General features: G+C 40.0%; 1 pseudogene; it reads left to right on the top strand.

Moving 5' to 3' along the window:
* The first annotated feature begins 440 nt into the window (after positions 1-440).
* Positions 441-13,036, top strand: LOC149768408 (AMSH-like ubiquitin thioesterase 3; annotated as a pseudogene).
* The last annotated feature ends 2,607 nt before the right edge of the window (positions 13,037-15,643 follow it).

The raw sequence follows: 15,643 nt of genomic DNA, 5'->3' as shown, positions 1-15,643 counted from the left end.
TGCCCCTTATACCGTGCTATTCGCAGACCTTTCTATTCATCTTGCTTTTTTGGCAATCAGCTTCTGTGGTTTATTGTCATTCTCACTGTCACTTATACTTCTTTTAAAGATTTTACTGCACTTTCAGCATGTTTGTTAGGTTAATTTTCTCTAGTATTGTATCTTTGAGTTCAGGATGGTCGTCCCTAGTCACTAGCATTACACTGGGTTTTTGTTGTTTGGTTGCTGTGGTACTCTTCAACATTCAGTACTTCATAGTCATATATCTTCTGACATCATCTTGGTTCATCCTCATGTGGCATAGTTTGTAACAAAGAGTAATATCCTAGGAACTTGAAGTTCTAGAGTTATACAATATGTTAATGTGATTGAATTTGATTATTGACACCCATCATTTGCATGGCATCTTAGGCATATGGAGGACCTTTCAGACTAAGTCCATGATATTAACATCATTTCCTGAGTATGGACTGTTGCCACCAAATCCTTATCTGGTAAATGGTTAGGAAATGATTCTCAATTTCATGGTCCAAAAATGCTGCAGGTTTACATGAAATAAGACAGCCGACAAAACAGTAATTAGTTATCAGGTTCTTAGTGAAAATCATGTGGATTAACAGGCATGCTCTTATTATTATTTTTGTTGGCCATGATTTTTGTTCCTATTATCAAGCAGTATCACCTATATTAGGTATGCTTTTTTGGCGATTGTTTAAAGAAACCTTTTCTTTTTCGATGTCAAATTAAAGATGAGGAAGAAATATTTGATGTTCAAGACAAGCGATCTCTTTTCCCTCTTGGGTGGATTCATGTAAGTATTATTTTTGACACCTGTATGTTTATCAATCTCCATTTAATTATTTTGCCAATTCATTTCGAGCACACTGTCACGCCCCGAACCCGGGGGCCCGGGGCGCGAGCAGACGCCGCGCACCTGCAGGGCGGACCCCGCAGGCACGCAAGGCAGATAAATCAGATTCCACATCAATAGCTAAACAAAGATAAATTCCAACTTTCAATTCAAATGTCCATATATACATAAGTCAAAAGAAAGTCCATATCTACTAGCTAATTACATCATGATCACTCTATCCCGTAATCCCCATAATCATATATCATCACCTGCAAAAATGTAAATGGTAGGAGTGAGCTAACAGCTCAGTAGGCGACATCATGCAATAAAGTCATCATATAACATGTCATAATGCATATAAAAGCAGCTAAACACATAAATCCAAAAATCCACACAATAATCTGTAAACCCAATCCGAGACTCAAAATAACTCAACCGCATGACTACGGCCACATCACCCAGTGACATGGTTACACCGAAGTGCCAATACAACTCTCCGAAGAGCCGCTCCACTGAGCCAACGCACCACTGTGCCGCACCCCCTGGTGCCAAACTCACGCTCCACCGAGCCGCTCCGAAGAGCAAAATGCACCCCTGTGCCGCCACTATTCTATCACCGGTGGTCGCGGTGTCGGAACTAGTTCCTCAGTACAAGTCGACAGGGCCAACGTATCATCCCATTGGCGGGGTCTAGACTATAGTCACGCGGATTTTAAAAATCAATAAATCAACTTTTTATATCAAAATCATAATCATACTCCCCATAGTAAAGCGCATAACAATTTATGAAATTAAATATTTAATTTTAATTCTAACACATATTGCTAATAATAAATCAATAAATCAACATATGCAAGATACATGTTAAAATTCTACTTTAAAGCAACGGTCACCTACCTGGGTTCGCTTAAAAATTCCTGCCACAGATATCACGAACCCATGATTAAAACATAAACATTATTTATTTAATTAACTAAGAAACATAATTTAAATAATTTTCAAACCCTTAAACTCCTAAGTTCATAGATCCAAGAATGGGCCCCTAAGATCAAACATAGACCCTAAAATCAGAATCCTTTAAACCCAAGTCAATTGTGGCCCAAAACAGATTAGGCCCAACTGAACCAAACCAGTTTACAGGCCCAGATCAGATCTCGGGCCCAAACCAACCCAGCCCACAGATCCAATTAGGTTCAACTCAGCCCAACACAGATTCCCAACCCAACCCAAACCAGATCTGATCAGACCAGATCAGATCAAATCTTGACGAACCAGATTATACTTACATCAGGCTAACCCAAATTCCTGACTCAGATTCAGACCCTAATCAAAACCCATTCACTCAAATCCAGATCAAACCCAATACAAGGATTTGGTGGAACCGGTTCACAGTTTAGACCCGGTTCAAAGTCTGGTTCACCATTAAGGCACACATTTCAAAGCAAGGAAAAACACCCAGGCCGAATGAAGAAGAAGAAGAAGAAAGAGAAGAAGAAGAAGGAAGAGAAGAAGAAGAAGAAGAAGAAGAAGAAGAAAGGAAAAGGAAGAAGGGGGGGTGGCTGGTGGCTCCGGTCGGCCCTCGGCGGCCGACCGTGGCCCTCGGCGGCGGCGCTCGGCCCGCCGCCGTCGGCCATCCCACTGTCACAAGCCGAGCGGAGGAAGAAGAAGAGAAGAAGGAGAGGAAGAAAGGGAGGAAAGAGAGGGAGACCGGGGCTGGAAGCCCGGCCCCCGTTCACCCACCTCCGACCGAACCCATTTCGGCCGGATTGACCCCGGCCGGCCACCGTCGGCCGGCTGAATCCCACAAGGATTTCATCTCCGAAATAGGGAAATGAAAACGAAGACCTACTCCCATTCCTTTCCCCTTAAATTCATAAAAACAATAGTAAGAGGTTATCTTCCTCACCTCCGGTCGCCGACGAGTGGGTTCCCGGCGGCGATGGCGGCGGCGGTGCTCCGGCAATCCTCTCACGAAGGGGGAAAAAGAGGGAATGAAGGGTTAGATTTTTAGAGGGATGGGAAGGGATAGGGTCCCTCTGAGGGTTTCCCAACCCTCTTTTTAACGAGAAGAGGGGGAGAGAGAATAGGGGGCGGGGCTTTCGCTGGCCGTTCGGCTGGCGTGGTCGTCGTGGGGATGACCACGATGAACCCACTGAAGTCGGCAAGGAGTGCCGACTTCAGTTCGTTGGGCCCTAGGACGGGCCCAATTCGGGTCTTCACACTCTAACCAACTAAAAAGAAATTTCGTCCTCGAAATTAAAACATACCTCAATCCAAGAACAAGGCAGGAAACTTCTCTCTCATCTCCTCTTCCAGCTCCCAGGTAGCTTCTCTCTCACTGTGATTGCTCCACTGCACTTTTACATAAGGAATCGTGCGCCTCCTCAAAACTTGGTCCTTTCTATTTACCACACGTATTAAGTTCTTTTGATCTCCTTCAAAAGAATTCCAAATTCCCAACGTTGGATTAAACTGTCATAATTATATCCCAAAGAAATTAATTTCTCTTAATTCTACCCAGAGATCATAATTGGCTTAATAGAAATAGGAGAAATCTTTAGTATCAAATCCTCTTAATATTCTATAATCATTTTTTTTTCTTTTCTTTCTCCCACATCATTCCAACAAATAAGAGATCCATGTTAAAACATTCCAAGTCTAAGACCAACCAAAGAATCATCATCCGTAAATGCTAAATTTAACATGCCCAAGATTCTCCCAAAAGTTGTCAACAATAGAAGAATCCACTGGTGAGAATTACATAGCTACCTTTAGATCATCCATAGAATCAACAACGGTCAATATTGCTAACACATATTGCTAATAATGAATCAATAAATCAACATATGCAAGATACATGTTAGAATTCTACTTTAAAGCAACGGTCACCTACCTGGGTTCGCTTAAAAATCCCTGTCACAGATATCACGAACCCCTGATTAAACATAAATATTAATTATTTAATTAATTTAGAAACATAATTTAAACTAATTCCAATCCCTTAAATTCCTAAGTTCAAAGATCCAAGAATAAATAGACTAAATCCCAAAAATCAGAATCCTTTAACCCAAAACCAATTGTGGCCCAACACAGATTAGGCCCAACTGAACCAAACCAGATTATAGGTCCAGATCAGATCTCGGGCCCAAACCAACCCAGCCCACAGATCCAATCAGGCCCAACTCAGCCCAAAAACAGTTCCCTAGCCCAACCCAAACCAGGTCTGATCAGACCATAACAAAACCCATTCATGAAATAGGTGGAACCGGTTCACAATATAAACCCGGTTCAAGATCTGGTTCCCAAATAAAGCACGGATTTCAAAGCGAGGAAAAACACTCAGGCCGAATAAAGAAGAAGAAGAAGAAGAAGAAGAAGAGAAGAAGAAAGAAGGAAGAGAAGAAGAAGAAGAAGAAGAAGAGGGAAAGGAAGAAGGGGGGGTGGCTGGTGGCTCCGGTCGGCCCTCGGCGGCGGCGCTCGGCCAGCCGCCGTCGGCCATCCCACCTTCACGGGCGGCGCCGGACGGGAAGAAGAAGAGAAGGAGAGAGAGAGAGAGGAAGAAAAGGGAGGAAAGAGAGGGAGACCGGGGCTGGAAGCCCGGCCCCCGTTCACCCACCTCCGGCCGAACCCATTTCGGCCGGATGGACCCCGGCCGGCCACTGTCGGCCGGCCAACTTCACAAAAAAAAAATCTTCAGAAACAGGGGAAGATAAAACCGGTTGATATCCCTCATTTTCCCCCTTAAATCCATAAAAAGTGATAACAAAAAAAATATCTTCCTCACCTCCGGTCGTCAGCGGATGAATCCCCCGCGGCTCCGGCGGTGACGGGGCTCCGGCGACGGCAGCGGCAGCGGCTCTCAAGGAAGGGGAAAGAGTTAGAGGAGGAAATGTTAGATTTTTTAGAGGAATAGGGAGGGGTTCCTCTGATAGTTCACGAAGGGAGAGAGAGAGAGAGGGAGGGAGAGGGAAGAGGGGGGGCTTGCAGTGATTTCGCTGGCCGTTCGGCCGGCGTGGTCATCGTGGTCACCCCCACGACGACCCAACTAAAGTCGGCATCCCTTGCCGACTTCAGTTTGTTGGGCCCTAGGATGGGCCCAATTCAGGTCTTCACACTCTAACCAACTAAAAAGAAATTTCGTCCTCGAAATTAAAACATACCTCAATCCGAGAACAAGGCAGAAAACTTCTCCCTCATCTCCTCCAGCTCCCAAGTAGCTTCTCTCTCACTGTGATTGCTCCACTGCACCTTTACATAAGGAATCGTGCGCCTCCTCAAAACTTGGTCCTTCCTATCCACTATACAGATAGGCTGCTTAACATAAGAAAGATCTGCTCGGAGTTGCAAAGGTGCCACTTCGATCACATGACTGGGATCAGCAATATACTTCCTCAACATAGAGATATGGAAAACAGAATGAACCCTCGATAAAGCAGGTGGAAGTGCCAGCTTATAAGCAACAGCTCCAACTCTCTCGAGGATCTCGAATGGTCCCACATATCTCGGGCTGAGCTTACCCCGAACTCCAAATCGCATCACCCCTTTAGAAGGGGACACTCTGAGAAAAACATGTCTCCGATTTGGAATTCCAGTTCCCGCCTCCTAATATCAGCATAACTCTACTGTCTGCTTTGAGCTGTCCGGAGGCGTTCCCTGATCAGCTGGATCTTCTCTACTGTTTGTTGCACAATCTCGGGGCCCATAATTTTTCTTTCACCAACATCATCCCAACAGATAGGTGATCTACACTTTCTTCCATATAGAGCCTCATAAGGTACCATTTGAATACTTGCCTGGTAACTATTATTATATGCAAACTCAACCAAAGGCAAGTGACAGTCCCAAGAACCTTTCATATTCATTACACAAGCTCTTAGCGTATCTTCCAAGGTCTGAATGGTTCTTTCTGATTGGCCATCAGTCTGAGGGTGGAAAGCTGTGCTGAAGCTCAGAGTGGTCCCCAAAGCTTTGTGCAGACTACCCCAAAAGTGAGATACAAACCGCGAGTCCCTATCGGAAACAATGGATACGGGTACTCCATGCAACCTTACTATTTGTTCAATGTAGAGCTCTGCAAATTTTTTCCAAGGTCATTCCTACTTTCGCTGTGCAACTCTGATCAATATTCTCCAAAATTTCTTAATGATCCCAGATCATCAACATTTTTTTATATATATATATATAATATCCAAGCAAAATTTTATCCTTGCTTCCCAAGTACACTAGGTCATGATTAACCCTTGAGATAGTTGCCGTATTTGTACCATCACATTATCAAGTAATCATATTCTAGATCCAAATTTGAACTAAGCCAATTCTAGTTTTCCTTGGCAATTCCATTATACAAGTTGATATTTATTCTAAGCTTTGATAATTAAAAGATTCTAGATTAACTTACTCAGGAGCTTACTCAATCATCCCGAATCTTTTCTTTTAGGCTAAACTTATTTGGGCCTCTAATGAAATCCCACTTGCATTTCTCATATGGTGATACAAAATCCACAATCAACTCACAGCCTTGATTAATAAATATTTAACTCACACAAATCTAATAATCTGGTTCAAAGATTTACAAGAAATTCCTCCAAGATATAAGCTCTATGATTTTACATTGAGATCAATTCCTTAAATAAGTAAAATATTTTTTATTTGCAATACTGCAAATATTTCGGAATCTTGTAAACTACTAGACTTAGAGAATCTATTCAAAACACCACAAACTCATTAACTATTTTATCCCTTTAGTAATAGTTCCCATTTTTTTTTAAATATATATATTGCAGATAAAAGAATCTACTAATAACTCAATGATATCCATATTGATCAAAATCAAAAACACTATACTTTACAACGAAATTTTTCATTAACAAAAAAAACCATCAAGAACTTTTCCAAATCAAAGAGGACCTATTTTCGACCAACCCAAAAATATTTTAATACTCTAATATTCTCAAGACGTACTAATTGACTTCCCATCATAATACCAATCTTAATTGTAAAACGAAAAGATATAAAATTTCAAGTCCCAAGTAGAGCCAAAGAAGAACTCTTGAGTCTCATCCTTAAATATATTTTACTTATATATAACAATTTCATGTTTGATCCGACTACATATTTTAACCTCGAAGAATATCATAAAATCTCTCCTAGTTCAAGCATTAGACAACTTCCTATGAACGAAACTTAACTTGCCACCAAATAATTAACTTCAAACTAGAAGTAATATCCACAATACCTGATATCAAGTTGAACTTCCAAAATAATTACATTGCACGATAATATTCCATGATTAACATTCCTTCACTTAATTTAATCAAAATCTAATTAATCATAACTTGAAATACAAATTGTTCTACCAAGAATACTCTCGGAATAGCTTATTCACACTTCGGTTACGACCATAATTAGGTTGCATTCTAATTTTAGCACTTCAAAATTATGATAAAATAACTCAAATTTATCAATAACAAAAGCAAATAAATGCCTTCGTCTAATGGCCTAATGTCTACCCATCTCTCAAACTTTCCGATGAATCCTAAAGATCCTAAAACTTAAGCTCCATTTGACTATTTCAAACACAATCCCTAGGAATCTGAAACCTGAGCTCTGATACCAATAAATTTGTCACGCCCCGAACCCGGGGGCTCGGGGCGCGAGCAGACGCCGCGCACCTGCAGGGCGGACCCCGCAGGCACGCAAGGCAGATAAATCAGATTCCACATCAATAGCTAAACAAAGATAAATTCCAACTTTCAATTCAAATGTCCATATATACATAAGTCAAAAGAAAGTCCATATCTACTAACTAATTACATCATGATCACTCTATCCCGTAATCCCCATAATCATATATCATCACCTGCAAAAATGTAAATGGTAGGAGTGAGCTAACAGCTCAGTAGGCGACATCATGCAATCAAGTCGTCATATAACATGTCATAATGCATATAAAAGCAGCTAAACACATAAATCCAAAAATCCACACAATAATCTGTAAACCCAATCCGAGACTCAAAATAACTCAACCGCATGACTACGGCCACATCACCCAGTGGCATGGTTACACCGAAGTGCCAATACAACTCTCCGAAGAGCCGCTCCACTGAGCCAACGCACCACTGTGCCGCACCCCCTGGTGCCAAACTCACGCTCCACCGAGCCGCTCCGAAGAGCAAAATGCACCCCTGTGCCGCCACTATTCTATCACCGGTGGTCGCGGTGTCAGAACTAGTTCCTCAGTACAAGTCGACAGGGCCAACGTATCATCCCATTGGCGGGGTCTAGACTATAGTCACGCGGATTTTGAAAATCAATAAATCAACTTTCTATATCAAAATCATAATCATACTCCCCACAGTAAAGCGCATAACAATTTATGAAATTAAATATTTAATTTTAATTCTAACACATATTGCTAATAATGAATCAATAAATCAACATATGCAAGATACATGTTAGAATTCTACTTTAAAGCAACGGTCACCTACCTGGGTTCGCTTAAAAATCCCTGTCACAGATATCACGAACCCCTGATTAAACATAAATATTAATTATTTAATTAATTTAGAAACATAATTTAAACTAATTCCAATCCCTTAAATTCCTAAGTTCAAAGATCCAAGAATAAATAGACTAAATCCCAAAAATCAGAATCCTTTAACCCAAAACCAATTGTGGCCCAACACATATTAGGCCCAACTGAACCAAACCAGATTATAGGTCCAGATCAGATCTCGGGCCCAAACCAACCCAGCCCACAGATCCAATCAGGCCCAACTCAGCCCAAAAACAGTTCCCTAGCCCAACCCAAACCAGGTCTGATCAGACCATAACAAAACCCATTCATGAAATAGGTGGAACCGGTTCACAATATAAACCCGGTTCAAGATCTGGTTCCCAAATAAAGCACGGATTTCAAAGCGAGGAAAAACACTCGGGCCGAATAAAGAAGAAGAAGAAGAAGAAGAAGAAGAGAAGAAGAAAGAAGGAAGAGAAGAAGAAGAAGAAGAAGAAGAAGAAGAAGAAGAAGAGGGAAAGGAAGAAGGGGGGGTGGCTGGTGGCTCCGATCGGCCCTCGGCGGCCGACCGTGGCCCTCGGCGGCGGCGCTCGGCCAGCCGCCGTCGGCCATCCCACCTTCACGGGCGGCGCCGGACGGGAAGAAGAAGAGAAGAAGGAGAGAGAGAGAGAGGAAGAAAAGGGAGGAAAGAGAGGGAGACCGGGGCTGGAAGCCCGGCCCCCGTTCACCCACCTCCGGCCGAACCCATTTCGGCCGGATTGACCCCGGCCGGCCACTGTCGGCCGGCCAACTTCACAAAAAAAAAATCTTCAGAAACAGGGGAAGATAAAACCGGTTGATATCCCTCATTTTCCCCCTTAAATCCATAAAAAGTGATAACAAAAAAAATATCTTCCTCACCTCCGGTCCTCAGCGGATGAATCCCCCGCGGCTCCGGCGGTGACGGGGCTCCGGCGACGGCAGCGGCAGCGGCTCTCAAGGAAGGGGAAAGAGTTAGAGGAGGAAATGTTAGATTTTTTAGAGGAATAGGGAGGGGTTCCTCTGATAGTTCACGAAGGGAGAGAGAGAGAGAGAGGGAGGGAGAGGGAAGAGGGGGGGCTTGCGGTGATTTCGCTGGCCGTTCGGCCGGCGTGGTCATCGTGGTCACCCCCACGACGACCCAACTAAAGTCGGCATCCCTTGCCGACTTCAGTTTGTTGGGCCCTAGGATGGGCCCAATTCAGGTCTTCACAACACAGTGGACTGTCACTCACAAATGGTTAATTAATTTTTTGAGCAACTACTGGGCAGTATTATCTTGCCAATATTGCAATGCATTAATCCATGTTTCTCAAAATCCTTAGATAGAGTCTTATATGGAGTCTAAGGTTGTGTTTTATCATATATCTATTTTAGGTTTCCGGTTCCTTCTGTATATACATAATCTCTCTGGAGTAGGTAGTGCTGCTGGCATGGGACACATGTTGTGCTGCAACAAAAATAATGTAGCACTACAGAAAAAAAGACCATTCCCGATGCTTTCTAATGCATATACCAACGCTTATAAGCGTCGGTATTTTTATTACCGATGCTTTCTAAAGTGTCACAAAAGCGTCGGAAATGTTAGCGTGGAAATTTTATTTGCCGACGCTTTTAAAAAGCTTCTTTTGGCTGAACTGTATTGACCTATGCTAAACCAGCATGAATTGATGCTTGCCAAAGTGTCCAGTGCATGGTACTGACCTAGTGAGGGCACTAGTCTGGCACAGGTCACTGGAATTCATGGTAGTTGTATGTTTTTAGAATTCTAAGATCTGTTCTGAAATGCTCATACTTTCATTCTTCTTATGCATAATTTTTCTGAAGATAACTATTTATTGGCAAAGGGAAAAGATGGAGGGCACATGATGCTACTATAAGTATTTCTAGTATGAAATTCATAGTAATATTAAAGAATTTCATGTAAATGATCAATGCTTAAGACATTTGATGAGACGTGTCACCTCTCATTTGTGAAGGAAATAAAATTAACTGTTTCCAGCTACATGTTTATATTAGAACTTGAGGAAAGAAGCTAGTCAGGGAAAAAGCTGAAATAACTGTTTGCAGATTATTATGCATTTTTGGTTTTTTCAATGTATATAGGCCAGTCTGTTTTGTTATTGTGATAGCATAAAATCTTCAACAAAATCCTTTTTCTAATACTGAAACTCATTTTGGTCATATTCTGTTTTTCCAGACACATCCAACATAGACCTGCTTCATGTCATCAATTGATCTTCACACTCATTATTCATATCAGGTAATATGTGATCGCTATAATCTATCGCTACCTTTGTCTGTTTTGAAGATGGCATTGTTGCAGTACTCTTAAACTTTATAAATAACTTTTGGAGTTCATTCATTGTAATATAATGTCTCAGTATGACTTTTTAGTTGGTCTATTTTGGAGTAAAAATGCAAGATATAAAATGGTATCCCGCCCTTGTCTGCCATTTGTCATCAGCGACAAGAACTTAGCTACTGGTTTCTGTTAAAATAAGCAGGTTTTTGTTATCTCAAGAACTGTTTTCAGTTATTCTGCCATTTTTGTGCAAATATTCTTAAATTGCGTGTAAAATTTAATCTAGTAAATTTGTAGTTATTATGATTTTTTTTGTTGAGTTAAATCATTTGTTTCAGCTAGTGATTTTCATATGTTTTGGTTTTTCAGGGAATTGGAGAAAGCAAAAAAAAACCCAAATTCCATGTCATGAAAAGCATGCAACTCTGCTTATTTGAGATTCATTTCTGTTAATTTTGCTTCAAGTACTATTCATTGTAAAAACTTATTGTATATCTTTAAAGATCTTCTGGACTCTGCTGGTTCTTTACAGGTTATGTTACCGGAAGCAGTTGCAATTGTTATGGCACCAACTGACACATCTAGGTATGTTCTGTTTCTTACTTGATCAAAATTTAATTGACAGTGACTTGTTGGTTGCGTCAAGGAAAAAATTAACAAAGCTCTTAAAAAATACTAATATATCTGAAGGGTGGGCCTGAGGAGGAATATGTGAAGAAAACTGCACCAAAGTAAGGGATGCAATTAGGTGACTGTATGAAAACTATTAGAAACATTCACATTTCTCTGCTACTGCCACCCATTATGTTGTTGGCTATCAAATATCATCAGTCGAGGACAGCTCAACAGGCCAGAAGGAAAATTGTCATTTTATTTCCAACATCTATGTTTGGATGACTATGCAAAGTGATGACTGTGCTTTTATGTTTTAATAAATGTTTTTTGAGGTGCTTATTTTTTTGAGCATTGGTGAAATGGAGGAGAATATTTGACCATTTGGGACAATTGCTCACAGCTTGATCAAAAGTATGAATACAACAGGAAATCCACAGATCATGGTTTGATGCCTCATCTGCTAGTTTGTTTTTGACTGATTAGTTTGAAATAAAACATGAAATTAGTATCTGCAATTTTGTCAACTTGGAATGTGATATAAAAGCATTTATTTTTGGTTGAAAGGATCTTCACAACCTGATTTCTGCATGCAGAACCCATGGCATATTCCATCTGATGGATCCAAATGGTGTTTCTGTGATACGTTGGCAGCCCGACCTATGAACACTGTTTGCATGTTTACATGAACCCCAATCTTAAGTTTGTTGTCATTGACCTTCATAACTCATAATCACCCATTGCACTGAAGGTACATGTTCAGTTTCAGCAGGCAAGAGATTGTAAGGTGGCATATGGCATAGCATCAAACTTCCAGGATCTTGCTTTAGGTTTGCCCCATTTATTTGGGACTCAACTGATCTACAAGTGTTAAGAATTGTTGATCATTTCAATCTACCAAATTAAATGCTGAGGCTCCACCGAGGGTTCAATGGAGCTGAACATACTAGGATGCCTTGGTGGTTTCTTCAACTTCACAAATGGTGAGCATATAGAGGTCATCTAGTATTCATGTTTGTTTGTATAAAAGAAATATGGTCTTCGGACGCCATTCATACAACCATAAGAGTTCATGCTAGATGTAGCCACTGTGGAAGAGGCCTCTTCGCAGGTATTTATTGTAGAATGGTTCCAGTCATTTCTGGACATGTAGTAGTTGTTGTGGAATCAATCTGTCTTTGCTGTTGTTTCTCATTTGCCTGTAGTTTATTGTGGTTTCTTTCTTAGCAATCTATTTGTTTTATCATTTTGTATTTGTATTTCTCTTCCAGTTATGTTTGAACTAGTTATTATTCCATATGAATCATAGGTTTTCTTTCTACCCTCATTTACTTGTTTGTTCATCTCTTTGTTGGTCTATAAATGATGCAATGAGCCGATGCATTTGCATGTAGAAAGCCAGTGATTAAAACATCTATGCGGTATTTATGTGTAGATGCATATGGTTATGTGCTAGTTCTACCAAACTTGGTAGAGGTTTTGATGACAGGTGCCATGGAGATCCAATCTTTTAAACCAAATTGTCTTTGCTAACATATTATTTTAATATACTCTCCCCGTTCAAGCCCTGATATCCTCGTCAGGTTAAGAGTTCCAATCAATTCAAATCTAATCACAAACACTACGATCGGTGTGTGGTCGGTCCCAATGGATCCATGCTACTGTGACTTCTAGTCCACATAGGTTATGGGCTAGATTCGCTCTTATATCATTTATAATAATTTAGAATTTTATCCAAAATGGCTAGCTGAAAAGTATTATTTGGGTTCATTGATTCTGTACAAGTATCCAAAATCTATCCAGTAAATAATCGATGTGGGACTAAATGCATGTCCGCACGGGTTCAGATCCACCGCTTAGTTAGTGGACCAATCCAACTGTAAAGTAACATGCACAATGATGGGTTGAAAAAGGACAACAATGCAAGATATGCGTGCTTATGCGTGTTGCTTTACGGTTGGACTGATCCACCAACTTAGCGCGGTAGATAGGTGGATGGAAAGTAAAGAGGAAGAGAGAGGGGATTGAGATTGAGATGGAAAATGGTGACCTCAAAGACATAGGACAGATGGAGGGATAGAGAAAGAAAGAGCGATAAGGATTATCTTAGCAAGCATAAGAATTTGATGGAGGCATCCAAAGACCATCCATTTCAACTCGTTGCAATTAGGTTATAATCCCCTCAGCTAAAATGAAATTTGACCTATTTCATCTTAGTGACCAAAATTTGGCCTCCTTTGGTTCTTTTTATTTTCAATAGCGGAATGGTGGAAAGAATACTTTATGTCCTTGAATGTGTTAGCATCATTAGAAGTACTTGGACGGTAATGGTGAGGAATTCATGCATGACAAGGGCCATCTAGGGATGGCAATCAAGTCGAGTTGGATGCAGATTGGGTCAAGAATTCATCAACCCAAATTCGACATATTTATTAAACAGATCAAAATTTCAAATTTGAATCCAACCTGTTTATTAAATAGGTAACCCGATCTAACCCATATACTCATTTATTAAATAGATCAACTCAGGTTAAACGAGTTAAACATGTTACAGATTTTTAATAGGTTAAATAAATTTAAATAAGTTAAACAAGTTAAATGGATCGAGTTAAACAGGCTAGAAATAGGTTAAACAGATTTTAAATAGATTAAACGGATTGGATATGATCCAATCCAATTATTAAACGGGTCAAAACAAGTTAAATGGGTCAAAAATTTAAATCTGAATCTAATTCATTTAATAAATAGATTTAGATATATTATCTTTACGATCTAAAATTATTTATGTCAAACTCAAATTCACTTATAGTATGTTGTTTGCGGATTAGATTAGTAGATCGGATCATAAATTATCACTAACATCACTGACAGAGACACCATTATAATATATATATATATATATATATATATATATATATATATATATATATATATATATATATATATATATCTTAAAAAACTCTCCTCTAATCTTTTCCGTGTGTTGCTTCCTAACTGGTGGAAGCCCGGTCGAAACATGTTTTACTTTCACCAAGCCAAGCCAGAGTCACCAAGTTTTAAAATTAGTTAGAATTTTAAAATCAAATTGCTGGAAAGAAAGCCATCTTGGATCCATGCATTTAAGTCGAGAGACTAATCGACATCGCATCAATTGATTGATAGGAATCGATTGATAGGAAGTGCCAGATGAAACGACAAATTGACCAACTGACTATAAATATTAAGCTTCCTCGTTCGGCACCTGCGTTAAATAAAATGACAAGAAATGCACGCATTACGCGAAGAGTGCACAGGAAATGCATTCATTGCATAAAATGACAAGCGAAGTAGAAACCGAGATGCTGACCCAGGCATTAAATGATCACTGTAAGTGCATGGCATTTAAATCAGAGCTACGAACTATCCCTGCCTGCACTGAGAGTTTATATGCTGCAGATGGTAACGCCTATCATGTATGTGTCGCAGAAGAGGCGAAACATCATACTAATTATAAAAAAAGATTGGATTCAACAGTGCTTGTTGAGTCTTGGGTGCTGACTGGATGGAAGGGTAAAGTTTTTGACTAGTTGAATGGTAATCTGGGTTCAACTCTGCCCACAAAAAAAAAAAAAAAAGGGTCACAATGGTCGATGCAAATTGACCAGTCCACTCTTCCCTTCAACTTTCTCGTCGATCCTTCTACCCTTGGCCACCTAAAGGTAAATTTTAATGGTAATCTGCTAAATGATAGAGGTTGTACTAAAATTGCATTTGTGATCAAAGATCATGATTTCAAACTGATTGCTGTAGGAGGATGGCGTTTCTTCGAGACATCGGTTTCTGAAGGCATCATTCTAGAGAAAAATTCAGCAAAGATAATCGAGCAGATTCTACAGAAGAGGCTGAGAGAGACAGATCATCCGCTTTTAAATGACATCTGGAGGCTGCTGAGAGAGTGTGATGTCTTTTAAATTGTATATATATTTCAGGAGGCGAATAGAGCTGTTGATTAGGTCGCCTTCTTTGCCGCTCACCATTCCGAAGAAATCTTCTGAATCATTTTGTATATGTTCCTCCACCTCTGTGGGGTATTCTTTTTCTTGATTCAGATAGCAGTGCTCACATGAGATTAGTGTGAGCAGCCGAGGTACAAATAAAAATAAATAAAATAAATGTCATGTTGTTTTTCTTTATTATTTTTTGGTAAGGATTTTTTTTTTCAAGCCATGATGTAGGCTGTTGGAGTATTTTATATTTTTTTGATTTTTTATGATTTTGAAAAAGGTTCAAACCTTAAAAACTTTGATGTTTTTAATAATTTCGTATTAGATAATTTAATGCAAATAAACATGCATTTCAT

Source organism: Phoenix dactylifera, chromosome 2 (genome assembly GCF_051530095.1).
Source record: "Phoenix dactylifera cultivar Ajwa chromosome 2, Ajwa_hap1_PhDact_Kaust_v1.1, whole genome shotgun sequence".
Lineage (NCBI taxonomy): Eukaryota > Viridiplantae > Streptophyta > Magnoliopsida > Arecales > Arecaceae > Phoenix > Phoenix dactylifera.
This window is presented reverse-complemented; position numbering and strand designations above follow the sequence as displayed.